At 47.8% G+C, this 27,477-nt stretch overlaps 1 protein-coding gene across 3 annotated transcripts in view; it reads left to right on the top strand.

Annotated features, from left to right (window-relative positions):
• MGAT5 (alpha-1,6-mannosylglycoprotein 6-beta-N-acetylglucosaminyltransferase) overlaps positions 1-27,477 on the top strand; it is a 372,713-nt gene that overhangs the window by 50,347 nt on the left and 294,889 nt on the right. The window contains exon 1 of one of the 3 annotated variants that reach the window (XM_062199298.1): positions 26,106-26,153. The exons of 1 other annotated variant lie outside the window; for it this stretch is intronic. The gene's annotated coding sequence lies outside the window, so the exon portion shown is untranslated. Of the gene's footprint in view, positions 1-26,105; positions 26,154-27,477 lie in introns of those variants that run through there. One more of the 3 variants, XM_062199317.1, reaches the window with a different exon arrangement.

Consider the following 27,477-nt stretch of genomic DNA (forward strand, 5'->3'; position numbering starts at 1 on the left):
GATAGTTCAGATGTTTGGATATTTTTTCCTCATCTGTAAATGATCGTTTTTAGGAGAATAGTCTTTTATTGTCTAAATTTCGATTGTGATGCAAAGAGAGACAGTGATAGTGCAAGTTGCCATCTGTTGGTTCACTCCTCAAGTCTCCCGACTGCCTGGACTGGACTAGGCCCAGACTGGGAGCCAAGATGTCAATTTGGGTCTCCTATGTGGGTGGCAGGAACTAATTGCTTGAGCTATCCTGCCTTCCAGGTCTGCATTAGCAGGAAGGGGGAGTCGGGAGCCAGAGGAGGATACTGAACCCAGACTGATGTAGGATGTAAGCATTGTAACTGCTAGGCCAATGCCTTCCTTGAGCAATCATTTTAACTAAGTGTGTTCTAGGTCCCAAGCCATTAAATCGTCATCCTTGTCACATGTGCCTGGCAGAACAGCTGTCGGGGGAAAACAAAGTGTAGTGCATGGGGCCGCACCTGCTACTGTGGTTCTAGAGCTCACACCGGTTCCAGAACCATCCTTCTCCTATCCTGGTACTGTGTCCCAGCTGCTGACTGTTGAGGAGGACTTGCCGACTGAAGTCTGACTGTGTTTCCCTTGCCTTGGCTAGCGAGGCCCTGCTTAGACACAAGGTCACTTCAGAAGCTTGCAGGGTCACTTGGCTGCTATCATGCAGGCTGTGAGAGTTGGAGCCCAGGTGGTGTGAGCACATTGGGGCAGAATTTGATTTGGGGGTACTTGCCATGTAGAGGCACCTTGCAATGGAAGGATGTTGAAAGCTGTGAGTGTTGGGAAACCAGACCTAATTAAAGTTAACATTGTGTAGGTGCTGGTGTCAGAACCCTCTCTAGACTGTTGTACCTGTGCAGAATTTCACTGGGTGGTCAGTTTTGCTGCTCTGGCCAGTGAAAGATGAAAGTTGTGTGAAATTAGTGTTGTGATGATCGGGGTCTTTTTCTGCATGAATATCTGATGCTTGGTAAGGGAGATTGAATGACTTAATAGTCATGATGTGTCTGGTGCTCTGCACACCAGGTGGTCTTACTTGAAAGCTTGCTAGGCGTGGAAATGTTTTGATTGGAACTGTGGACTCCATATTCATGTCCAGGACAGTTTTGTGTTCTTAATTAACTACGTTTGTGTTAAGTATGAGAGAGGAGAGAGGGCAAGCCTGCTTACGATGTGTCCCTCTGTGATGGTTTTTGGCATCTGAGAGTCTCCATCTGGAGAGAGATTGTCCATGGGGAATAAGGGAGGGAAACCTTGAATGTGAGAGTGGGGAAGGCATCCGTTTTGCAGGTTCCAGAGCTGGCAGGCAGGTCTGAGTCCCGAAGGATTGGAATGAGCCACCAAGGTTCTGTGGGATCAGATCCTGAGCAGGTGCTGCGCAGGTGAGCTTTGACTCACCTTGGAGATGCATTGGAGGGAAGGGGGAGAACAAGTCACTGCGTTCAGAGCTTAATGAGCAGATTCTTGTATTTGCAGACTGTTGACAATGTCCTTCATCCAAAATATAAAATGAAGGAGACCCATGTTGACTGAACGTGGGATTCCAGTTTTTTTGGGCTGCTCTGTCACTGTCCCCTGGAATTTCTGCTTTATTCCTCCTCTAAGATTGAATTGCGTTCTCATGATTTTTATTATAAATGGTGTCACAGTTTAGGTAGAATTAAGAAGGGCAGGAAAATCAAAGCACCAACCCAAGAAGTTGAGGGAATTTATTATTCCCTAGAAACGAGACAGTTGGGTGAACTCCTGATGAAAGCTGTGCTGTTTGGTAACTGGGTAGGACAAAAGACCTCCTTGAACATTTTCTTTGTATGTACACCTAGATAGGGCTGCAAATTCTCATGAAAGTTAGGTTCTTGACTGCAGGAAATACTATTTAAGATGAGTTGAACATTAAAGCTTTGCCAAGGCTAGAAGTGAATGGCCTTTTGGTTTCTCAGTGACCATGAATTTTGCAAATGTGCAGAACCAGGGGTTTTGCAGAGGTCTTCATGTGACTCAATATCTTTCTGACTGTTAGGTACAATTGGGACAGAGTTCTTAACTGTGTGGCTGCTGTTAGAGAAATGTAATCCAGAGTTGAAATCACTGGGGAGGTAAAGGATGATGGACTTTTTTTCCCCACACATATCATGAACGTTTTTTGATTTCTGCAGTCTTATCACTGATGTGATTCATAAGTCCCCTACCACACATGGACATGATCTCAGTACTTAAAAAGATTGCAATGCAAAACACCAAATGGAACATCTGTGAAACATCAGTAAGGGCACTGAATGTGCGCTGAGAGCGCTTAGGCCTGAGACACAAAGGAATTTGTTCTGTTTGCCCATGCCACCAAGATTGCTGTCTAGAAACACATCTTGATGACTGACTCGAGTGAGTGGTTTTTTCTGTATCACGATAATCTGTTTTACAACTGATCACTTTCTTTCAAGCTGTCTTGGACAGAGGCCAATATAAAGAGGGGAGCACATGACCACCAGCTTTGGTCATTTCCTACCAACCGTCATCCATCCTGTAATAACATGAACTGAGTGAACCTAGGCTGTTTGCTGAGGGGTGGACCTGGAATGACAGCGGGTTGAGCCTGCAGGTTGCTGTAGGGCACAGCCTTATGGGATGGCTCACAGCTTGTTGACACAGACAAAAAAATGCACACTGTGTTTCTGTGCTCATGGTCAGATAAAGAAGAACATGGCTTCATTTCTACTGTACAATAGCAAAACTCTTTCCAAAGAAAATTGTATGGGGCCTCCATGAAGTCTGAGAAAAAGGTAGGCCGGTCAGTTAGTCTTAGAAGACTGATTGGGTACTCGACTTGTAGATGGTCCCCAGCAGGCCACGTGGTTTTGATTTTTTTTTTGGTCAGGCAGAGTGGACAGTGAGAGAGAGAGGAAGTGCTGGATCTTAGTCCACCCGTACAGGATGGACTGGGTCCGAGGAAAGGTAAGTGCACCGCCGGAGACAATCAGACGCAGCGGGGAGCCAAGTCTAGTAGCAAGGACTCATTCACTTTGTGCATAATAGTACCTTTTATAGCACAAAACTGCAGAGTCATTGGGGCAGGGCTAAGGACCAACCAATCACTTAAAAAATCACCTTATGGGGGGATTTCTATAGGACTAGCCCTATGTCTATACACTTGTTACTAGTTTTGTTACCTCCCCTGATATTGCACAGCCAATTAGTTTTAGTGGTAAACAACTTTGGATTCCGCCCATCTTACTTCCTCTGGGCGCCATCTTACTTGGCTCCGCGCGGCTTCGGTCCGCACAGCTCGGGCGGGGGCACCCGGGGGCAGCTGCACATGCGGAGCCCCCGGGCCTGGCCTGGCCTGGCCGCGCTCATGCCCCACAAGAAAGGTCTTCCTTTTGCCATTGGTTCACCCCCCAATGGCCGTTGCAGCCGGCATGCTGTGGCCGGCGCACTGCGCTGGAGCTCCGAAGCCAGGAGCCAGGTGTTTCTCCTGGTCTCCCATGTGGGTGCAGGGCACAAGGACCTGGGCCATCCTCCACTGCACTCCCAGGCCACAGCAGAGATCTGGATTGGAAGAGGAGCAACCGGGACAGAATCCAGCGCCCCAACCAGGAGGTTCCTCTTGGTTTTATGCTTCTCTTCTGAAAGTCCCACCCATATCAGAAACACACTGCGTGAATCTGCTGAAGATGTTATCTGCCTCTCCCCCCCTTATGGAGTTTTATAGAGGGAAAATATTAGGGAAATCAGAAGCACGTAGTACATGTCATTCAAGAATGGCTTTTCACTGTTTGCTTTTCAAGGTGAAGTAGCTACAAGTAATCTGTTACATTTGAGTGAACAGGCTTCTAATTGGTTTGGCATTATCTCCTACTGTGAACTCCTTGGGTTTTTGTAATAGAAATGTCCATTTTATTTTTTTAAGGGAAAGTGTTTATTGGGAGAAACCCAACAGACCGGAGGGAAGGGGCAAAAAAGGAAAAGAGGGAGAAGGAGAGAGCGAGAGAGAAAGAGAGCCAGGTCTTCAGGAACAGGTTCTCTTAAAACTTTGCCAGGGGGAGGGCAGGGAAGTAGGAGCAGTGAATCCCATTAGGATTGGGGTAGAGCTGACACCGGTGATTGGGCTATGTGGCCACCTGGCTTCCAGCCATGGTGGCGGGGGCTAGAGCCTAGGGTGGTGTCTGGAGTGTAGACTGTGCCATAGATAAGACTGTGCCATTTTACTAACATTCTCCCCTTTTGTTTTTTATAAAGCAGGAGTTGTATGGGATTACATTATCCCCAAAAGTCCAGGAGGGGTAGAGGGAAGTTGATCTGACCTTAGAGCTACTTCCTGCGACATGGGGCGACGAGGTACTCTGATAGCATGGGGTGATGTCTCAAGCCTCTGTCTCCTGGATGGGGAGCCAAGTATATCTCTGTAGCAGCATTTGGCTGACCACTGTGTTGCTGAAGGCCTTGGTTCGTTCCATTATCAACTCCTGTAAGCACTTAAACAGACACTGTAGTATAAAAGACAGCATGAGAATAGCAACCAATGATCCTAAGAGTGGCATTAACCAAGTAATGAGAGGATTTCATAAAGGAGAGGAAATGAGGAGGATCTCTGGACCCTAGTGAGGACTGTTTGATGGACGTGGTTTAAAGCTGATCCCAACCAAGACTGGGAGAAAGGCCACTCATCTTTTGCTGGCAGAGGGGTTTGTCTGTAGAGAAATTCTGAACAATCATACAATATTAAGTGGGGGTGAGGACCATCAATACATATGGGTCAGGAGTAGAACCATTGATGTAAGAGTAGAGGCTATGATTACAAAGGAATGAGGCCCCAAGCGGGCTAGACAGGGTCTAGAACAAAAGACAGAGTCATTATTAGAGGACCTAAGAAAGGTGCTATCTAAGCCACGACTAAGTTCTCCGATTGAGAGGCAAATAGAAACTGACAGAAGGGGCCTGGTGATAATTAGGTGGGCTTTAAGGCCTTGTCAGTTAGGAGGCCCAGACCTACCTATCTCTTCACCTGGGGTACATCCTAAGGGAGGTGTGAACCTCTTGGGGAAGGCACCCTGTTGACTCCCATTACCTAGCTGGCCTGGGAGGAGGGCTGGCCAGGTAAATGCAGGTGGCATCTTCTGCCTGCAATGTTACTGATCCTACGTGGCTGTCCCCTCAGCAGCAGTGGTTACTTTGGAAGCTAGACCGAGAGAAGGGCTTTTCAGCTAAGAGCCAGCAAGTTCTGTGACTCTGACCTGGGCGTCCTTCGACTCCAGGGCAAGAACTGTTCATTTAAAAAACCGTTTGCATGTACCTGGGACTGTGTGTGTATTTATTAGCGTGGTCTAGTTGGGAAAGCATGAAGATTGGTAAACGCTTTGGTTTTAATGCCTCATGAGACTTGACATGAAGAACAGTCTGGAGAGACCTCCTGCTGAACTAATAACTGATGGGTTTGGGTCCTAAACAGCTGGAGCTAGGCCTGGCTGAAGCCAGAAGCCCAGAACTTTATCCTGATCACCCAAGTGGGTGAAGGAACCCAAGTAGTTGGGCGTCATTTGCTGCTTCTTGGGTACCTGAGCAGGAAGTTGGATCAGAAGCTCAGGGTAGCCGAGACTCAAACCAGGCACTCTGATACGGGATGGAAGAGTTCTAAGTGCTGGTACCTGCCGTACCACAGTGCCCACCCCAGGTAGACTGTCTTCAGAAATAATCAAGTTCCAAACCGGGAGAATCCAGAGTTCAAACAAGGTCTTTGTTACTCTCTTGTGGATCAAAGTCCTTACAAAGGAACTTCCAGATGTTCTTGTCCCGGGGATTTCGGGAGCAATTCCTGTTCTCAAGTGGCATATTAATACTGTAGTAAGCAAATACTCTCCATAGCTAGGCACAGAGTCCAGGATACTTGCTCTTGGGAGAGAAGACCAGGAGCTGAGTCAGTTGTGATCCCTAAGGGTAGGGATTGACTCTCCCAGGACCACCCATTACCCTGAAGGTATGTCTCTGGCTGTCTGGTTAAGGCTGTGTGGTGAAATTGATCCTTCAGAGAAATTGAACAGGAATGCTTTATCTGTACAGAGTTAGTGAAGTGACTGGAGCACAAGGCTATTTATTATTATTTGATCCATTCATTATCAAATGCAAATTAATGGGGTGATCCTTGCCAGAGCGGCCTGACCCAGGCCTGACACCCAGGATCGCGGTCGGAGTCTCCGGGAAGCCGTGGAACTGGAGACTGTGCCTTGTGAAGGTTGCACAACACAGATTGCCCTGTGGCCGTATGGAGGAACTGTTGCTCAATGAGCCTGTTTTCCTAAGTCGGCCGTGAGGGGCATATCTTATGGAGGAGCAGTTTGCTAAGTACTTCCGTATTGTGACTGTCGGAATCCTTTGTAGAACATGTTTTCACCACACAGGCTACCCTAGAGAGTTACGTTGGTAAATTAGACATCGAACTTGAATAAGACATTCAAATTTCACAGGCTGAAGGGATTTGGGTGTCAAGGTTATGGCTCCAATAGAATGAAGCATTACATATTCCTAATTCTTGTTTCTTTTATGTGTGTGGGCCTTTGAACATACTTTGTCCGTAACGATCTCACAAGAGAGCAAATACCCCATCAGCCACAAAGCAGCTAAATGTCTTTGTGAAGGAAAGCTTTACTATTAGAACTGGAATGTCATGTGGCTTTTGTGTGCAGCTCATTGCCAAGCTGTCACCTTGAGAATCTGTCCTCCTGGGAGAAGCCAGAGAAACAGGATGTGTCTCCTTGTGAATATCAAAGAGATGGTGACTCTGAAAAGTGGGACTTTTAGTCTATGCATGCATCCCACCCACAGCTTAATGGGAACCAGACAACTGAATGATCTGTGTTCAAGGTCTACCCTCCCTGAGACTGATACAGTGCTGACTGGCAAGGAAGTCGGTTTTCTGCCCTCCAGGGGTCGCCTGGAGGTGTGGCAGCTGGGCGCGCAGGCTGGCACCGCGAGGAGAGGAGCTGGCTGACGGTCCCTGCGAGCCAGTTGCCGTGGCTCGTGCTGTTGGAAGGGCGAATGTCTTTGAGCATTTACCATGCTGTGATTTTTCTGGAAGTATCTGCACCTCCTTCCTGCTCTCAGCTCCGCACCGTGTGGGTTTGACAGCCTTCATGGATCCTGCAGGCGTGTTGGCGTTGTGTGGGCCTCCCGGGCTGTGTCTTTCTGCCACCGAATGTGTTGTTGCTTTCCCCCGTCAGCACACCATACCTAGCTGCCTTGGGAGAGGCCTCTTGGCTCCTTGCGGAGTAACTAGCGAAAGAGCAGCTGTCTGGCAGCCTCCTCCAGAGCCGTCGGATCGGGCTGTTGTTCGCCCTGTTGTTGGAGCTGTTCCCAAGGCAGCAGATGAAGCTGTCATTGACATTTCTAACTTGAAAGTCGTATCACAGATGACTTTACATTTCTTAGGCTCCTTTAAATAACCTTCAGCATGTAAAACGTGTGGCCCGTATACACTCTGGCAGTGCCCCTGAGTGGAGAGTGCTGGACTGCGGTCTGGTGAAGGTGTTGAAGCGGCTCCCTTTCCTCATTTCGCTATACTACAGCATCGTCTCCCTCCTGACCTAGGGAGGAAGCAGTTGTCCTGCCTTTGTGCTTAGTTTATGAGAGGCCATGTGGACCCTGTTTAGATTTGGAAGACCGTTTACTTCCAAGACCAAATACCTTTTGACCTCTGATGGCCACAGAGCCTGGGATGATAGAGGGTACCCCTGGGAGATGGGTAGCACGAAGTTTGTCACATGGGTTGATGGAACCTGTGCTTGATCGGTTGTGCCCTGGTTTCTCAGAAATCCAGCATCTGAGCCTCGTTTCTTGAGACATGACTGGAAGGGAAAGACGCCATGTTGCCGGTGAGAATCAAAGTTCCAGTGCCCAAGAAAGTGGAGAAAGGGCAGGAGGGAATGCAGTGCGTGTCTGTCAGGACTGCAGATTTGGGAGACCTAGGACTGGCCCTGTTCCTCTTGATGCCTCAGTGTCGGGGGTGCGTCGGCGTGCACGCTCAGTGCATGTGTGTAGAGCAACCTTATTTTCAGGTAGAAAAGGTTTTGTTCACTTTGTCCTTATCTGGTTAGTGCAGATATTGAAATACATTAATCAACGAATCCAGATTATGGGATTAAAAGTAATGGAGTTTTCCCATGGGCAGAAAAGGTGCAGAATTTGAGATAAGAAACGGGAATTAGACAGCAGGTGGTAGATGTGACTAACACCCCTTCATTGCACTTGTTCAGACTTCTTCCTGTGGGACCCAGGACATGGTCACAGCGTAAGAGCTGCTGGTGCCTGATCTTGCCTACACAGCACGCACAGCTGGCTGCTTTAGTTAGAGCTGTAGGTTTCCTGAGCCAACTTGAGGGTGTCCACAGCCTTTGGCAAACTGGTAAGCTGCAAAATGTTTGCTGCTGCTTCCCAGCCCTCTGCCTGTGGTGCACATGCGTGTTACAGCACGGGCCTCAGCCCTAGACTCCATCAGATTGCACTCATGTAAGCCACTGTGCGTCAGTGGGGATGGAAACAGCCAGGTAAGACCGTGGGCCAGCTGCAGGCCTCCTCATCCGGCCAAGGGCAGAGCAGCAGGGCAGTGTGTTTGCAAGGAATGCATGGTGCATCTAATCAGCATATTGGTTCGTGGCCAGAGCCTCCCACCTTTGTTCTTTAGCTTTACTTGAAAATACTTCTTCATCATTATTATTATTATTATTATTATTATTATTTGCGAGGCAGAAAGGGGGGCAGGGAGAGAAGAGAAAGGTGAACAGGAAAGGAAGGCTGCAAGATGGTGGTTCATTCCCCAAATGCCTCCAGCAACCGGGGCTCATCAGGTTCAAAGCTGGGAGCTCAGTTCGAATCTCCCACATGCCACATGGGCAGGAGCTACCCAACTACTGGAGCCATCGCCACTGTCTCCCACTGTTGCTGCATTGGTAGGAAGCTGGAGTTGGGGGTCTTGAGCTAGGACTTGAACCCTGGCACTCCTGTGTGTGTGTCTCAGCCACCAGTGTAAACATTTTTTGGTAATATTTGCAATCTCCAGACAAATGCAGAGCCTTAATAAGGTGGTCACCCAAGAACCTACCGCCCACATTCCCTGCCTCTCTGATCTCTCCGTTGACAGATGTCTTCCTAACTTTCTTGTTTGGCTTGATGTTAAGATTATTGCTCTTTTATTCTTGAATGTTCTAACGTATCTGGACTGCCTGGGACCTGGAACTACTACAGACCTCAGCATACCTGCCTTCTGAGGAGATTGGCCTTGCCTTACCTATGGTTTCCTGTGTTCATTCTATGGTGTCGTTGATGTCACGTCTGTCTACTTGGGTACTTCAAGAAGTTTGTGGAAATTTGTGGAAAATGCATATTCCAGCATTTTTTTTTTTTGGTACCAGAGTGAATGTCTTTTCAATATTTTTTCCCCATGAAGTTTTTGTGACACACATGAATTTGCTTTCACTCTTGGTTCAGTGTCAAGGAACTGCGTGTGTGCGTGTGTGTGTGTGTGTGTGTGTGAGTGCGCGCACGTGCATGTGTGAGCGAGTCCTCTTGCCCTCACTACCTCTTGCAGCTGATCAGTCTCTTGGGTCATGGGTAATTCTGTTGGTTCTGCTTCACAGAGGCTCATGCCATCTCCACCCCTTGCGTCATCATGCTGTGGCCACAGGTGACCCGTTTCTTTCCCAAGCCAAGTGGGTGTTTCTCCATGTCTGGACTCCTTGGAGGTATGAGGCAAAGGTCATTGTCCTTGGAGTTTCGGATTTGGAGTGAGGGACAGACGGCGTGTCTGGCAGATCTCCCTCAGGTTAACATAACTGATGTGCCTGAGGTACACCAGCAGGTTTCTCGTCATTTCTTCTGCTAACTGGCCGTCTTCCAGAAGCAAAGTCCTGTGTTACTTGAACTTGGGACCGACCATGTTGCTGTGGCATGACAAATCGTCTACTGAAACCTTCGTTTTGGTTGTAGCCTCGAGGGGGCTTACGAGAGCCAGTGTCCACAGTCGACTCATGTGGGCTCATGAGCGGCTCATGTGGAATCTGACACCTCCTACCTGGAGACGTGTCCCCTCGAAAGGAGGGGTATGAGAGGACTTCCAAAATTTCATAAAAAAAAATGGAATTATGAGTGAAAGTTAATTTTGGTACAAAAAGTTTTGAAATATGTGCCATGGTATTTTCGTAATACCCATTTTCCATGAACTTTTTGAAGCTCCTTGGCTCAGGTGACTGCCGAGCCAGCAGGATTGAGGGGAGGTCCATCGGTGGAAGTAGAGGAACAGTAGCCTTGGGAATTTGGCTGTAGGGTTTTGGGGCTCTGGGTGGCTGAAGAATTAGAATAGTTTTTTTTTTTAAACCTAACTCATCATTTATTGCCACAGTACAAAGGAATTACTACAAAAATGAAATTAAAAAATGGAAGTAAAATATGAGTGACTTTATTATTAGATTAAAAGGTATGATAGTGGGGCCAGCATTGTGGCACAGCTGGTCAAGCCTCTGTCCTCAATACTGGCACATCCCATGAGTGCTGCTTCGTGTCCTAGCTGCTCTGCTTCTGATCCAGCTCCCCGTTAATGCACCTGGCAGGGCATTGTACGATAGACCAAGTCCTTCAGCAGCTGCCACCCATGTGGGAGAACCAGAAAGAGTTTCTGGTTCCTGGCTTTGGTTTAGCCCAACCCCCACTGTTGGGGCCATTTGGGGAGTGAATCAGTGGATAAAAGATCAAAGATCTCTGTCTTCTTCCTTTCTGTAACTCTACCTTTCAAATAAATAAATACATCTAAAAAATGACATAATAGTAACCCCCAACAAATTGCTATAGAAGTTTCTAGAACAGTTACCTTCCACTTTGGCTGTTATCTCTTCACAAACCAGAAACACCTTGTGTGCTGCCACTGCCACTGCCCTGCAGACCCCCTTGTGAGTGGCGTTGACCTTGGCACTGTGGTCTCGGCTCTGTTTCTGCCCTCACGCTGGGTAGTCTACCCTGACTTCTCTGGTGTTGGGTTTTTATGCTACAGTGTAGAGGTGCTGGCTGGTAAATGTGTTGCTGTTCCTCCCAAAGACACGTGGGACTGTGAGCAGGTGCTTGCTCCTGAGCGCCTCACACAAGTGGGTTCTTAAAGGATCTCTTCTGGGAGGGACATGCTGGGGAGTCCACCTGCTCCTGTTCTTTCCCACAGAACCTTACCTGGCTGCCTGAAGAGCTCATTTGAAAGGCTCATGTCCTGCACTGGTGACCTTTCAACAGTGAGCGCGTGTGTGTGGGTGGGTGGGTGGTGTGTGTTTATCTACAGTCATTTTGAATGCTGTGTTTCTTGTCCTTAGCTTTCAGCTGGTACACAGCTCTGTGGTGGGAAAGCAGAATGACCTCATTAAAGAAGCCCTTTAGGGATCTGGGTTAAATAGCCCGTTACTTTTTGAGCACAGGTCGCCCAGAGTCCTCCTGTAGTAACTGTCACTCTAGCTCGCTGGCTGGGAGAGCAGATGGAGGAGCCAGCATGGGACGCTGTGATGACCAGACCTGGCTGTGGTTACTGGCACTTTGTGCTTGCAGTTCACAGCCTAGAGTGCAGGGCAGCTGGCCGCCCCTGGCTGGGAATCGTGCTAGCACTGTGCCTGGATTTCGGTGAGTAGCTGGCATTCCCCTCCTCTGCCCTTTGACCTTCCTCTCATCTACTGACGGGAATCGTACTCCCTGCAACCTTCTTTGATCCAAAGGAACTTGTCTGTCCACCTCTCAGGCCTGGGTGTGATTACAGCCAGGCATGCTGCTTCTCACCCTGAGCGTTAGGGAACAATGGAAGGAAGAGAACGGCCGTTCCCTGGGAATGCATAGCCGGTGACGACACAGGTCCGCGGTCAACTGCCCAGAAGTGCCGACGCGGACTGTGGCAGTGAACTGGCTCTGTTCCCTAGGCTACGCTTGGGGATTTTTATTTTTCTTTTAAATCCAGGTACTTAGGAGTTGAAAGTAATGCTTGATCTTTAGAAAATAAATGGCACTTAAGTGGGTGGAAAAGCATCACCCCACCGGTGTGCGGCAGCTGGTTAGTAGCCCGCGTTAAAAGGTGGCTGAGGTAATATAAGTTGATCAGAATAGTTTTGCCCATGGGCCGCCTCTCTTCTTGCAGTAGAGAATGAAAAACAAAGCAAAACCTGTGTGTGCTCTCCAGGAGAGCAGCATCAGAACATGAGTGTGGACAGAGCAGGTGCATGTGTGGACGAAGCAGGTGCCTGTGTGGGGAGGGTTTTGGGACCGGGTGCCTTCTAGAGCCAGTGTTTGTGGGCTCAAGCAGGGGTCAGTCTGCAGACAGCCAGCCTCTGTGTGGAAGAACACAGTTTGGGCAGCAACCCTTTGTGCAGCTGTGGGAAGGTGTGCACCCTGGCGCCCACGGAGGAGCTGGTGATGTTCACAGAGAGAGCCACCTTCCTGGCAAAGATCCCTAGGAGCTGGAGAGAGGAAGAGAGACCCTGGCTGCCTCCTCCCTTGTGCCCTCCCCAGGTCTGTGGCTGCCTCCCACAGACTGTCCCTGGGAGGGACCATGGCCAGGACAGCCCTGGAAGCATCATTTCCTGCCAGCGGCCAGAGGGCAGGGTGGCAGAGAGTAGATTTGAGAGCGAAGAGGGAGGTGGCTGGCACTGGAGTACAGCCTATGGGTGAGAAAGGAAAGTAGAGCGAGTGAGAGGTGGCTCTGGGAAAGGAGCTTCAGTGCCGAGTCCCTTCTGCGTGTCCTTTTCCCTCTTGGATCAGCCTGCTTGGAATTATTTTCCAGCCCTGGAGAGGAGCAGCTAGGGAGTTGACTTTGGCTTATAGTCTGGAGGTGCACAGGCTGAGATGCGGAGGTCCCATTGCTCCGGGGTCTGACGGAGGCTGGCGGTGGAGGGCCAGTCCGGTGGTGAGGCAGGAAGCAGACATGGGGAGTGCGCTCCACAGCTGCCCTCAGTGTGAGTCTCCTTAGGAAACCACGTCGCTGTCACGGTGCCATCCCAGGCTCTACCCTGACAGCCTCATCCACTCACTGCCTAGAGGCCCCGCCTTTAGGTGCCGTAATTGGATCGCACCTCCACCCACGTCCATCAGTCCATACCGTGAATCTGGTTTTTTAAAATTTATTACTTTCCAGTTTTTTTTTAAACATTTTGCCATATTCACTTCACATGTAAATGTTATTTGCATACACATGTATACTATTTTTTCTTAGACAATATTGGTATCACAGAATGAGGGATTCACGACAGTGACCCTAACATGGGGAAAGGGTGTATTGTCATTTACATGATATGATTTAGTGAAGCAACGGAACTAAATACCAAATGACTTTCCATCCACCCAATTTTTGTACTCTGCGTTAACTTCCACAAATAAGAGAGTGAACAGCAAATGGAAGGTCTCTCCCTGTCCCTCCTTGTCTCCCAACTCTGTAACTGCCATTCAAATACAGAAATACTAACAAAAAATTCATATCTGTGTTTATTGAAAATCATTCATGGTATGGTATGACCTTTTTGGAAATTTATGAATTTTTTCTGTTCATTAAGGAAGTCTTTGAAAAGAAGTGAAAAGCAATTTGAGAGGACTGCTGGCCCCTTCTCCATGCTGACTCTCTCATCTCAAAGTGCCCTGCTTGGTTTCTGTCTCCAGCTTCCTTTGGGCATGTAAATGTGTTTGTTGAATAAGAAATAGGCCTGTGTGTCAAGAATTCAAAGAGTGCTTTAAACACCTGCCCCTCCCCAGGCCCTGCGAAGAGGTGAGCAGTTGGCCTGATTGCTTGTGTCCCCATCTCAGAGGTTCTGACAATGATTCTGAACTGGGAGCATGTTTGCTCCTTTTGGGACATTTGTCAGATGCCAGTGGAGGTTGCTGGAGTGTTGTTGGCATCTAGTGGGTCGAGGCCAGGAGTGCTGCTAAGATCTTACAATGTGGGGACAAGCCCTACAGCAAACACTTCAGTAGCCCAGATCTTTAGTACTGAAGTTGGCAAATCCTGCACTGCCCTCCTGTGTAGACAAGAAGGGTTCTCCTAACGTGTCCAGCACAAAAGCCCAAGCTCGTCCTTGACCTTGTGTCTTAGAAGATTTGTTTGCTGGTTATTTGGCCACTGGTGGTGCTACAGCTGCCTCCTGAGGGTGGGATGCTGAGAAAGGACCTCTCCCAATGCAGCCAGGAGGGGCTGCCTTGTCTGTTGAGACTAGAAACAATCAAACTGACAGCAGGGCAGGCTTTTTTAAAAAATTTTTAACATAGCTATTGCAATCCATGGGGGTAAACAAAATAATTGTTCATTGATCTGAGTTCTGAATAAATGCTGCTGTTATGGTTCAGCTGAAGATTTTTCTGCCATGGTACGAAAGCAAAACTGGCTTTTGGATATGGATCTCTTCCGAGGCTGGGGATACAGAGACATGGCGTGGTACCGCAGCTCCCAAACAGGGGCAGCACCCTGGCAAACTGCCAGTGCTCTACACTGTGCTATGCTGCAAAGGATGGTGCTTGGTTGGTTGAGGAAATGTGCTTTCCAGAGCCGGCACCGTGGCTCAACAGGCTAATCCTCCGCCTAGCGGCACCGGCACACCGGGTTCTAGTCCCGGTCGGAGCGCCAGATTCTGTCCCGGTTGCCCCTCTTCCAGGCCAGCTCTCTGCTGTGGCCCAGGAAGGTAGTGGAGGATGGCCAAGTGCTTGGGCCCTGCACCCGTATGGGAGACCAGGAGAAGCACCTGGCTCCTGGCTTCAGATCAGCGCGGTGTGCTGGCCGCAGCGCGCTGGCCGCGGCGGCCATTGCAGGGTGAACCAACGGCAAAAGGAAGACCTTTCTCTCTGTCGCTCTCTGTCCATTCTGTCAAAAAAAAAAAAAAAAAATGTACTTTCCACTTAGGATTCTGCCAGTTTATGGTGGGGTTATTGGATCATAATCCTGTTGTAAGTTGAACATCTGTATATACACAGATGAAATGGGAGATGACTCCCTAAAATTCTTACAAAAATGTGGCCCTTTAGAGTTCCCCAGAAGTGCTATCTGGGGTGCCACATATGCTACCGTATTTTGGGGTGCCATACAATTTCACCATATGTTTATTAATAAGTCCCCAGTATTAATAAGCCCAAGAGGGTTCTTGCCTAATATTTAGAGAAGAATTCTAAATACCGGCACAGATAAATGAGGCAGCATGGTACATTTTAAGCCTTTATTTAGTGAGAAAGGTGCATAGGAGATTGAGAACTTCATTTAAGAGAGAGGTAAATCTGTGTTCATATCGAGCACCAGGAACCAGCCACGTGGAGGAGCATCTAGGCCAGGAAGCCTAGGGCGTGTGGGAGGCACAGGGCTATAGCCAGCCCCACAGCCAAACAGAAGGGTCGGACATACTGTGTCCCAGGCTTTTAACCCACTTCCAAAGGCACTCCAAAGGGGAGTGGTTAATTAACTTGATTGGCTGGTGGGCACCCAGGTGTGGCCAGGTAGGGGGATGAGGTCACACAGGGGTGTGGCGAAGGCGTGGTCTTCCAGCTCACAAACCTAATCGATTTTAACCTATATGCCCACCTACTTCACAGATACTAAAAAAAGTTTGTGGAAAAATAGAATGAAAGGATGTATGTATTTCAGCACAAAACCACTTTTTGAAATGCATAGTTTTTAATTTTTATTGTACTATGCATTTTCATGACCTTTTGAAGACCTCTCCTACGCATGGGTTTCAAAGATTTTTGCACCAAAATAAGCTTTTTTAAATTACATCTTCCACAGAGTTTTTGAATTACCGTCATGTATTTATAGACACACACTTCAGTTAGCACGCTTTTTATAGCTCTTTAATAATCGTCATAGTCTGCCTGGAAGTGAATTTGGAGAACTCACCATTACAAAGCTGCCCCTGACACATGGACTTGGGCCACATGTTCCTTTGAGAATGAGATGCTAACCATTCAGAATTGCAGGGGCTGCCGCGGCTAACCCTTTATGATACAGAATATTGCTATGTTAAAAGAGAAATTTTCAGCAGTGATAACACAGTTGAAGACAAAGAAGCAGAACTTGAGTTTTTTCGCTTTTACTATTCTTTGTGACCACTGGGAGTTTGTATGTGTGATTAAAATTTTAAATAGTGAGGAAGTGAGAACTTTGTATGTGAAACTGTTTGGTAGGCACAGGTGATAATTCATGGAGGAAATATCTTATTGGACTTTAAAATTGACATTCTTTATAAATTGTCTTACAGTGGAAGAAGGATTCAAGAATGCAATGAGTATTGGTTAGTGTGTGCTTTGCTGTAAATAGTTTTGCGTGGAAGAGGGTTGTCACATAGTGATCTGTCCTGCTGGCACCAGCACTAGGCAGGCCACTGTTAGAGTAGTTGACATCTTTAAGAAAAAGGAAAGAGAATGAAAGCAGACCCAGTTGAGCAATTAGTTATTTATGTTGGTCTGGTTTCTGTCCGTGGAAAACTGCCGCTCTTTGAAATGTCAGGTTGAAATGAGTGCTGACCTGTTATGGTCCTGGTGAGTAGACTGTTGCCCATTGCACCTGCAGTGAGTTATGCTTTTGTATTTGTACAGAAAAAACAGTGCCTGTATCGTTAGTGAATAGCTTGGGGAATCGTGTCAGTCAAGCACACCTGTGCTAGCAGGACCCAGCTGAGAAACAGGACACGTACAGTCTACAGGAGCTCTCCATAGGGCCTTGCTAGTCATTCTCACCACGATACCCACCCCAGGAGCAGCTAAACACTATCCTGACTTCTAATAGAATGCATCCATTCCATCTGTTTTTGGATGTTACATTAATGGAATTATATGTACAGAAAAATAAGATTTTTTTTTTAGTTTATTTGGGAGGTGTGTACACACACACACACACCCGTTCCACCTGCTGGTCTAAACCCCAGTGACTAGGGCAGGGTAGACTGAAGCCAGGATCCAGGAACTTAATCCAGGTCATCCAAGTCTTCCATGTGGGTGGCATGGATCCAATGACTTGAGCCATCACCTGCTGCCTCCTAGGGACCTCACTAACAGGAAGCTGGAATCGAGAGCAGGAGCCAGGTCTCAAACCCAGGCACTCTGAAGTGGGACATGGGCACTCCAGCTGCTGCTTAAGCACTAGGCAAAACACCTACCCCGATAAGACTGGTTTTTAACCTAGCCCTTGATTTTGATTCCAGTTGAAGAGGATGGAACTACTCTAAAACGTGGCAATTAAGCATGTTAGTGACTTTGGGAGATTAACAGGAAGTTTCTGTGTTGTGGATGGTTCACTAATAGAAACATTGGCCTGTAAGGGAATAAAACATAATAGTATGGTGGCTTCTATAATGAAGAAAACAACCATCGTAATGACAACATCGCCTGGTAGGCTTTAGAATTTTCTTTGGAAGGCAGGTGATTGTATAGAAATTGAGTTGATGTGTGTCTTGGAGCAATCAAGTTCATTTGAATTTGGAGTGACTTACAGGGTTAAGGTGTTGCCAGTAAACTGAATACACTATATGGAAGCTTATAATTGGATTTGGGTTGGAAACCTTAGCATTGCAGTACATTATATTTAGGGTATCACTTCTGAGTAGTAAGTGCATCTTAGCTATAGAAACCGAATAGGAGGTTTAGTTGTTGAAGTTCAGACGACGGAATTCTGAACTTGCCCTTGATGATACGGACCAGTTCAGTACTTGGAAATGTTGAGTCATTAAGTTACCTTCAAACTGTTATATAAAAATGTGGCTTTCTTAGCAACCGCCATCCGTGGTGAGAAAATGTATTATCGCTCCCTTCTGGATCTGTCAGGGGCTGGCTTGCTCTATGTGAGCCCTGGCAGCCAAGTCTGGAGCATGGTGTGGCTCCCGTTGGGGTGTTCTGTGGGCAGCAGGCCACTAGGATGTCACAGAAATTGGCCGTGCAGCTTCTGTTGGTCCCGGCAGAGATGGAAACGAACAGTTACATCAAAATTGCAAAGTCAAGGATGTTTGTCTTTGGGAAGCTGCATTTTGGCTCATTTTTTCCCCCTCTTTCTGCAAAAAGCCTTCTCTTTTTTCCTTCTCTCCTGCAGTGGTTTAAAGTCCTCTTTGCTCATTAAAACAGGGAACTATCTTTTATGTCTTACTCTTTGAAGCATATTTGTTTGCAGTTACTAAATCTGCAGTTTGTTTCCTTTATGCATATGCACGCCCATGATGAGGGAGAGGGCATGGTTGTCTACAAAAACAAGGTCAGGAAATGAGACAGGGAGTGGGAATTGTATCATGCTGCTCCGGGGCTTCAGAACTTTGAGTCACCCTTTGACTGCAGAGTCCCTACTCCTGCTGTGGACTTCAGGTCCCCTCGTTTGCTTGTCACTGCCTCCCTAGGGGCCCATAGGCCACTCTCTGCTTCCATTTAAGTCCTTGAGGGTGACAGATGCTGCTGGTACCTCTGCTCTGTGCACCTGCTCTTCTGTCTGCTGGGGATGCCCTTCCTGCAAACTTATTTCCTCCTTCAATACCCCTTCCAGGGTCCTGGCTGCCTTCCTTGATCCTCCCAGATGGGATGAGAAACGCCCTTGTGTTCTTGCACTGTGATGTGCAACATGGCAGTCATGCACTGTGGCATTTGTCCATCACTGTGTGCCTACCCTTTAGAACAGTGTCTGGCACACAGTATGAGAACCTGTAGGCACCAGTAGGTGCCTGTTGGATCAATGGATGGATCCCGTTTATTGTATTATATTATCTATTGATGGATCTGCCTCCCCACTAGTTGGAGGGCGGGGTTCATGCCTCTTCATCGTCACGTACTCAGTGGCTGAACAAGGTGCAGCAGAGAGTCTGCACAGGGCAGGCAGGGCTGGCCTGTGGGGACAGCATTTCAGAGGCCACTGCTCCTGGCCTTGCAGTGGTTTTTATTTAGTCTTGCGGGTGAGGGCAGAACCTCATCCTGCAGCCTAGCGGTCAGTGACAAGGAAACTCTAGAATCTGCAGAGTAAGAATTATCCATGCTTTTCTGATCCCCCAACCCCTTATTTTCCAAATTGACATGCTGCAGTGTATGTGTGTGTGAAGGAGTTGATAAAAGCATTTATGGCTCAGAGAAAATGCTTGACATTGATGTTGATTGCTGATTGCTGATGCAGGAAGACATCAGTAAAACAGAAAATTTGAGAACAGAGGGCCATGCAAAGGCAGTATTAATCATTCTTTAAGGGCACTAATTGCCATTTTGCAGGATTACTGTGCAGCTCAGCGCAGGTCCTGTGTATTGCTTACCTAGTTTCAATTCTGGAGGAACTTGCCTGTGAATGTTTAATTGATTCAGGTACTTGGCCTCTAGGATCACATCATAGCTTGATTTTTTTTCAGTGTCTAGTAAAGAAATTAAGGGTTGGTATGGAGCTTTGAGAATTTTTAGCTTCTCTCCCTCGCCTGCTCAGATCTTTCACTTACCTGCCAGTGAGGGCCAGAGGGTGGCAAAATGATGAACCAAGGAAAGATGGAACCCTGAGCTGAGGGGCGAGCTGGGCTCTGTTCTGCGGTGTTGGGAGATGCAGGTGCTGCTGTCTCGCGTGGGGTGGTTTTCTTAGTGCAGTGGTGCCTGGGCCAGAGGAAGGGACTTCATGTTGGGGGTTTCCCCAGATGTCAGGCTCTGGTCCCTGTGCCAGGGAGAGGAACTCTAGGTAAGCAGCAGAGGTGCCTTGTCTGCTCTGGATCTAAGGCAAAGGAAGCAAAAGACAATGCAGCTACAGCCACAGTCCTTCACACTGCCTATCTCCCCAGATGGGAAAATAGATCTTTCTTGTTTTCAAATATTAAAGAAAAGAGTTACAGAGAGGCAGAGAGAGAGAGAGAGAGAGCAAGCGAGCTACAGAGAGATCTTCCATCTGCTGGTTCACTCCCCAAATGGCCACAACGGCCAGAGCTGAGCCAATCTGAAGCCAGGAGCTTCTTCCAGGTCTCCCAAGTGGGTGCAGGGGCCCAAACACTTGGGCCGTATTCCACTGCTTTCCCAGGCCACAAGTAGAGAGCTGGATCAGAAGTGGAGCAACTTAAGGGGCAGGGCTCTAGGCCAGGGTGAGGGTCTCCTTCCATCTCCTTCCCCTTCAGCGCTGAAATTGAGCTCTAACTCCGACCGGAATCCCGTGAAGGGGGCCGAGCCCTGCCGCCACCCAGCTGGCAAAGCTTCCAGTCACCCCTTGCGTCATGGCAGTGCACCTGCCCCTCGGTAGCTGCGGGATTGGTTGCAGGGCTCCCCACAACCCTCCAGTCTTCAGGTACTCTGGTCTCTTGCTGATGCCACCCCCATTCTGTCTAAAAAGCTCAGTCACGTCCTGTTGTGCACTTCATGTCCTCTCAATGACTTACATCTAATCTGTCATTGCTGTGTTAGCAGCCTGTGTTGTTTAGGGACAGTCTCTTCCTGAACATCTTTATGTGGTCAGGTCTGCGCTTGGTCCTTGTGTGTTTTCCATAATCCACATTTCCAGGGACTTTCCAATGACCCTCTATATGCACAGTTTCAAAATCGGCTCCAGACACCACACTGCACACCCTATCTCCTGCCTTTGCTGTGCCTTCACACCTCAAATCTTGTGTATCTCCTACATCTTCTCTTGCCCATTTTGAAATATCAACATTTCCTGAAATTAAATGCATGTACACACACATGTTCACTTGTTCCTCTTGGACTCTTGCCCTAATGAAGTGTAGGGACCCCAAGGGCAGCCAGGGAGGTGGCCAGGTTTATTATCATGTCTAGAATGTGGCTATGCAAGTGGCAGGTGCTCATAATGTTACTGCATGGCTGAATGAGATGACAACCAATTGATGTCATTATTATGTAGTTTTTATTTGAAAAATGATCACCAGGACTGCTTGAGGTTTTCATGGCTTCATTCACCATGCTAAAGGCATCGACTGTAGCATCAGTTTAATAAACATGGAGAGGTTAACACCCAGGATTTAAATAACAGGGAAACCATGGGAGAGAGGAGATGGGTGCCAGCCATGGAGAGGTTCTGCCTGTGGCAAGGGAGATGATGATGAAAAGGAACAACTTGGAACCTGTTCATGTCTTGCAGGGAAATTTGTCACTTTGATTTACACTCAGAATCCTCTGGCTGTTAATTTGTGCTTTTGTGGGGAATGACATTAAGCGACATAGTTAACCTGTCCCAGTGCTGTGTTCTCAAAGTGTGCTTGCCTGAGCAGGATAATTCTGGCATCGGAGAGCAGCTATTTCCCCAAGGAAACCAGCCTGAGGCCATCCTCAGGATGGAGAATGGGAGCCAGAGGGAGTGGAGAGGAATGGCAGGTGGGGGCCTTGGGGTGGGCAGTGGGCAGCCACAGCCTTGCCTCTGGCCTGGCTGCTAAGGGGCAGCCTCTGGACATGGAGGAGCTGCTCCTGAATGCAGGTGCCTTCCTTAACCTTTGTGCATCTGACTGCTGTGCCCTGTGAAATGGGAGTAATTAGAGGACCTACTCTGTGAGGTTACTCTAAGAATTAAGGCAGTTAGTGCATGTAGAAGGTCTCAGAACCGCACCCAGGATAACAAGTCATCAAGATTTTATCCCACATGGGTGCTGGTTCGAGTACTGGCTGCTCCACTTCGATCCAGCTCTCTGCTGTGGCCTGGGAAAGCAGAGGAAGATGGCCCAGGTCCTTGAGCTCCTGCACCCACGTGAGAGACCTGGAGGAATCTCCTGGCTTTGGATTGGTGCAGCTCTGGCCATTGTGGCTAATTAGGGAGTGAACCAGCGGATGGAAGATCTCTCTCTGCCTCTCCTCTTCTCTGTGTAACTCTGACTTTGAAATAAATCTTTTAAAAAAATTTTTAGCTACGGCACACAGTGTAGTGGGTAAAGCCACCACCTGTGATGCTCGAATCCCATATGGATGATGGTTTGTGGCTTGGCTGCTCCACTTCCGGTCCAGCTTCCTGCTAACGACCTGGGAAAGCACTGACAGATGGCTCAAGTGTTTGAGCCCCTGCCATCCACATGGAGACTCAGATGAAGCTCCTGGCTTTGGTCTGACCCAGCTCTGGCTATTGTGGACATCTAGAGAGTCAACCAGTAGATGGAAGATCTCTCTCCCTCGTCTTCCAAATAAATGAATCTTTAAAAAATGTTTCAGTTACTAAGTAGATTTCCAGTTGTTAACAGATGTTACAAATTTTGTCAAAAGTTGTTTGGACCTGGGTGTTGAACCAGTGTACAGCACTTGCATTCATTGAAAGTGGGGTAGGAGGAGCCCATGACACCTGTTGGTGTGCTGCGACAGAGTTCTTCGGCAACTGTCTAGAGGTGGTGCAGAGCCCTCAACGTAAAATGGATGTCTCCCCCCTTCACAAGCGAGCTGCGAGTAGGGTCTCTGGGCTGTTCACATTTCTGAATGCACAAATCTGCGGGTGCTCATGGGTCAGTTTTATGATCAAAGATGTAAGTCAGGACCAGCAAAATGAAGAGATGCAGGCGAGGTCTGGGAGGGCCCCAGAGGCAGAGCTGTCTGTACTGTGACAGTGAGGTAGAGCATAGCCCTTTGTGCCACATCATGGTATTCACCATCAGAGCTGCACTGAGCATGGTGTCCAGAGAGGTGTTTGTCTTTGGGGGAGCGGTTCATGACGTAGGTATGAGTGACGGAGCACATCCCTGTGGCCAGCGATGCAGTCTGCAGGCCCATCCTGCTAACCCTTGGATCATGCCATAGAGCATCCTGGTGAGCAGCCTCCACCCTGAGCCGCCTCTTAATATAAACCCAGGTGTGTTTCCAGGGTCTCCTGAGTAACAGAGACGCCCCTGTTACTCAAAGTCCGAGGATTTAGTCTGCCCCGGGAGGAACCAGTGGCAAAACCAGTCAAATATTTTATTACACAATAGGGGATTCAGTGCAAGAGAGCAAGACATAGGAAGAACCTGGGAAGGGCCGCTTGGGGCAGGGGGCTCCCTCTTTGCCTCTCTTGGTGCTGTTGATCTAACCCAGTGTCGGGCTGGGCTCCTGGTTAGGCAGTGGCATGTGATTAGCCTTGGTGCCTCTGGCTTTCCTTTCTTTAGAACAACTTTATTTAGTCACATAGTAATTAAGCTGTCTTTGGGGATTTTACAGTGACCTTCTATTAAGGAAACCACAAAGACAGCATTTCCGAAGTTGAGTCTTTTGAGCCTGTGGCTTTGAAACTGCACTGCAGTGTTCTGAGCGCAGCGAGCTGGTCACAAGCTGTTTTTCTGGTTGCCAGATAAACCCTTCGGAGTCAGTGCCCCTCTGGATCCGAAAGGCACGGGACTGTGGCTGGTGCACGGGCACACAGTGCTTTCTGCACGCCATGTTCTTGACTGCCCAGGGGCTGCAGGCTTGGGGCAAGGTTGTTAGCGATTGCTCGCCTGGCGTTCTCCATGCACTTGGATTTCTCAATGAGTGTGCTTCCTGTAAAGAATCTCTTTTTTTTGCCTTTGTTCCTCCAGACTGCATGCTTAGATGAATTCCATGGTCTGCCTTGGCCCATACAATCACAGGCTGTTTTGCCAGAGGCATTGTCATTGTATCTGAAGAGTTTGTAGTCCTTCTCTCCCACACCCACTACCACCCACTCCCCCACCTCCCACTCGTGCACCACTTCTGTGGAGTGGCATTAGCAGTGCCTGACACAGTGAGTGGGCATGGTAAATGTTGCGACTGTGGTTTTTGTTAGTAGTCATTTATTCCCATCTGATTGGCAGATAGGTTACTCAAGAGACAGTGCAACACAGGTGATAGAAAATTTGGTGATAGCGTGGAGTATACAGGCGTTCTTAAATCTTGCTAGTGGCAGTAGAGATTGGTACTGCTTTTCTGAAAGAAACCCTGCCAATGGGACTGCTTCAGAAGTCTAAAATCCTCTTGCTTGGTCGGGTAGTTTCTTTATTCTTTGAAATAACAGTTTTTCAAGTTTTCATTCGATTTGGAAGGCAGAGACTGAAGCCTTCCACTCTAAGGAAATTCATGAAATTACGAAGTTAAGAGTGGAAGACAGTTCTTATTATGGTTTTAAATAGAAAAATTGAAAGCAAAGTGAATGCATAATACCTTGGTGTCATTTGAGTAAAAATTGATCTATATGTGTAGTGGAGTACTGTTTAGTTTTAAAATTGTGGTTAAAAATATTATCGTTGGAAAACATTTGAAATGCGTTAAGCCACAAAAACAGGCTACAAGAAAGCAAGTATGCTGTTTGTGATATCAATGCATGACTAAGTTATACCATACATCCATTTATATGGGTGTGAGTGTGTGTGTGTGTGTGTGTGTGAGAGAGAGAGAGAGAGAGAGAGAGACAGTGCAGTCGAAAGTTCATGGCTAATATAATTAAAAGGAAATTTGATTTTGATGCAAGAAATTTTAAAACCGTGCATAATTTTTTTTGTAAGACATTTTCTGTGGACTTTCTGATGAACTCGTGTGTGTGTGTGCGTGTGTGTGTGTGTGTGTGTGTGATATACCAGAATCTTAGTGGATATCTGATGACTGGTAGCTACAGTTTGTACATTTCCAGTATTTACCCAGTGTTTGATATCGAACACGTGTTCTGTTTCTATTAGAGAAAATAGACTGCAACATCAACTCGGACAAACAAGACTCCAGTGGGTTATATGAAGTTCCAGGAAAGCCAGAACCCAGTGAGGGACCTGTCTCAGGGTGGTCCCCAGCACACAGTGATGGGCTGCCCGTCCCCCTCTAAAGGCTGGCCTCGCCTGCAAGCCCACAGATCCCTCTGTCTGCCCAGCCCCTTCTAGAGCCCCAGCCTGATGGGAGGCCCTGCGGGTCTCTTGGCCTCCGTGGCTACAGAGCAGCCTCTCCTTGACGTGCCCGGAGGCTTTGTGGCTTCTGAAGGAGTTTTCAGGCGGAGGCCCTGTGGGATTTGCTAAGAGGGTGTTTAATCTGAAGTGATGAAAGCTGGCTTCTGCCTGATCCCGTTTTTGGATCCCGTTTCCCATTCTCCTTCAGTCTCCCTGGCATGCTGAGCACAGTCGCGCGTGTCCTTGGAGTTCTGTGCATATCATTTTAAAGGGGTAAAAATAAACTTTGCTTGCTGCTCAGAATTGATCCTGAGCAATATATCTTCTGCCGGACGTGGGTGCCAGATGGTGTCGCACCCCCTGCCAGGTTAATGAATTGGCGTTTGCTGAGAACCTTGAGTTGTTCTTGAATCCTTCCCTGTACCTTCAACACACAATTCTGGGGGTGGCCATTTGCATTTGATTTTTCTCTCCCTCTTCACATTTGAGTTAGGAGAAAGAGGTGACTTTGTAGAATAATTTCCTAGGAGTGGAATTAGTGTTATCTCTCATTGTTGAGAATGTATATCCCTGAATTAATATATGTTGTGCCAACTTCTGAGAACAGTCCATTAGAGCTGTCTGGTGGCGGCTAATACCCATTGGAGTTGGCATTGCATTGTGGGACAGTAAGTTAAGCCACTGTCTGTGATGCTAGCCAGATCCAATCCTGGCTGCTCCACTTCCAATCCAGTTCTCTGCTAATGTGCCTGGGAGGGCAATGAAAGATGGCAAGTGCTTGGGCCGCTGAGCACATGTGGGAGACCCAGATGGAGTTCGAGGCTCCTCACTTCAGCCTCGCCATTGTTGCCATTTGTGGAGTGAACCAGCAGATGGAAGATCTCCCTATCTCTGTCTATACCTCTCTCTGTAACTCTGCCTGTCAAATAATCTTCAAAAAAATACACTACCACTTCCACATTAGGTGGGGCAGGATTATTTACAGGAACTAGTTTGAGGAGGGCCGGAAAAAAATTGATGCTCATGGCTGTAATACCGCTTGGGTTGTGGTGTTCTACACTCCTCCTCAATTATTCATTCTTGCTACAACCTTGGGCGGTAATAAGCAGACAGAGAGTAGAATATTACCTCTGTCTCCACCCATTATTTGGTCAGCAGCTTGGAGATAAGGTGCCTGTGTGCTGTGCAGAAATAATAAACATTGGACTCAATCTAATCCTTTGCTCACATACTATGAAATAAATCGTGGTGCGTGTTGCGGATCCAAGAGTTCAGGCCTGCCAGCGTGAATTTGTGTCTTCTCCCCAGGAGGTCTGGATACCTCGGGGTACGTGGAGAGAATACAGCCTCGTTCTGGACATGAAAGCAAGTTTTGAAATCCTGCCACCAGGCCTTCCTTGAGAGGTAGGTGTCCTTAGATCTGCCCTCAATGTAGTGCTGGCATTGAGGCCCTGGTCGAGTGTCTTCCATGAAATTTTCATGCCTGTCCTTGCCACAGGCGATGTTTGATCATTCAAGTGGTCCATGCTTAGCACAAGAACTTTGTTTCAGGGAGATGATAAAGAAGTTGAAACAGGTGTTTCACCAGGCTCCAGTTCTTGCTGTGCAGTCCGCAAGGGCTGCCCAGGGCCACAGGGGCTAGCAGTACTTTGGCGATCGTGGCTATGCAGGTGACATCTGTTTATTCTCATAGCCTCTGCTCTCCAGTGTCCCCCAGAGCACAGTTGGCCTGGGTGTTGTGCATGATGGAAGTTCTGAGCCTCCAAGATGGAAACAGCCTTTGTCCTGTTCCTGTAAGCTCTTCAGCTTCCCAAGCCGCAGATGGCTGCTCATGCACCTGGGGAAGATGATTTGATTCTGAGTTAGCAGGTGCAGGCACAGACTTGATTCCTTGTTTGTCAATGCCTTGTCCATCTTTGCACTTGGGAAAAAGTTGCGAGTATAAGTTTCCCTGTTTTGGAGGAGGATTTATCTTTTCAAATGTTCTGAAGTGTTCTTTTGATCCAGTCTGGGAACTCTATGTAATAATTCTTTTTTTATCCTCTTAGAGTACAGTTTACTAAAAGAGACCCTAGAAATTACAGAGGGAATAAAAACCCGAAATGCTTAAGCGTCCTATAAATGCTCTTCTTGTCGCACTTGTAGGGTGTGGCATGCAGTGTATATGAGTCTGTTTGCTTCCTAAGCTCCTGGTGGAGTGAGTTTCCTTTAGCCTCACTCTTTCTTGAGTTGCTAGTACAAGTGAATCCCATCGTAAAGCTTGCTTCAAGCCTTTCTGATGCCCGTAATCTCTTCTGTATTTGATCACCGGAGTGTGTGTGACTGCAGTTCTGTGGAAAAACTTCTGAATGGGCCAGAGTCGCACATTTCCCATGGCAGGTTTTATTTGTGATGGTTGCAGTAAGGAGTGAACTTTGATTCTGTGGGCTGGGCTGCAGGACAGAGCAGGACCTGGGAGTGGCGGCTTTGCCATGCCCATGACTGGCTCGTGTCGTCCAGTCACTTCACATGTGTGGCCATCTTGATAAATGGTTGTGGAAGTCCCTCTGGCTTTTAGATAAAGCAAGTCTAAGAATGAGCTAAGCCGTCCTTCTATTTCGGACGTTTCCAGGTGATGCTTATGAAACTATGAAATGAAAACCATATTTTCCCCTGTTTTTCTCTTGGGGCAGCTCCTGCTTAGTACCCTGGAACCAGTATTCTTCAGAGTTGAATTCATTTGTTGCTG

The sequence above is a fragment of the Lepus europaeus genome, chromosome 1 (genome assembly GCF_033115175.1).
Source record: "Lepus europaeus isolate LE1 chromosome 1, mLepTim1.pri, whole genome shotgun sequence".
NCBI lineage: Eukaryota > Metazoa > Chordata > Mammalia > Lagomorpha > Leporidae > Lepus > Lepus europaeus.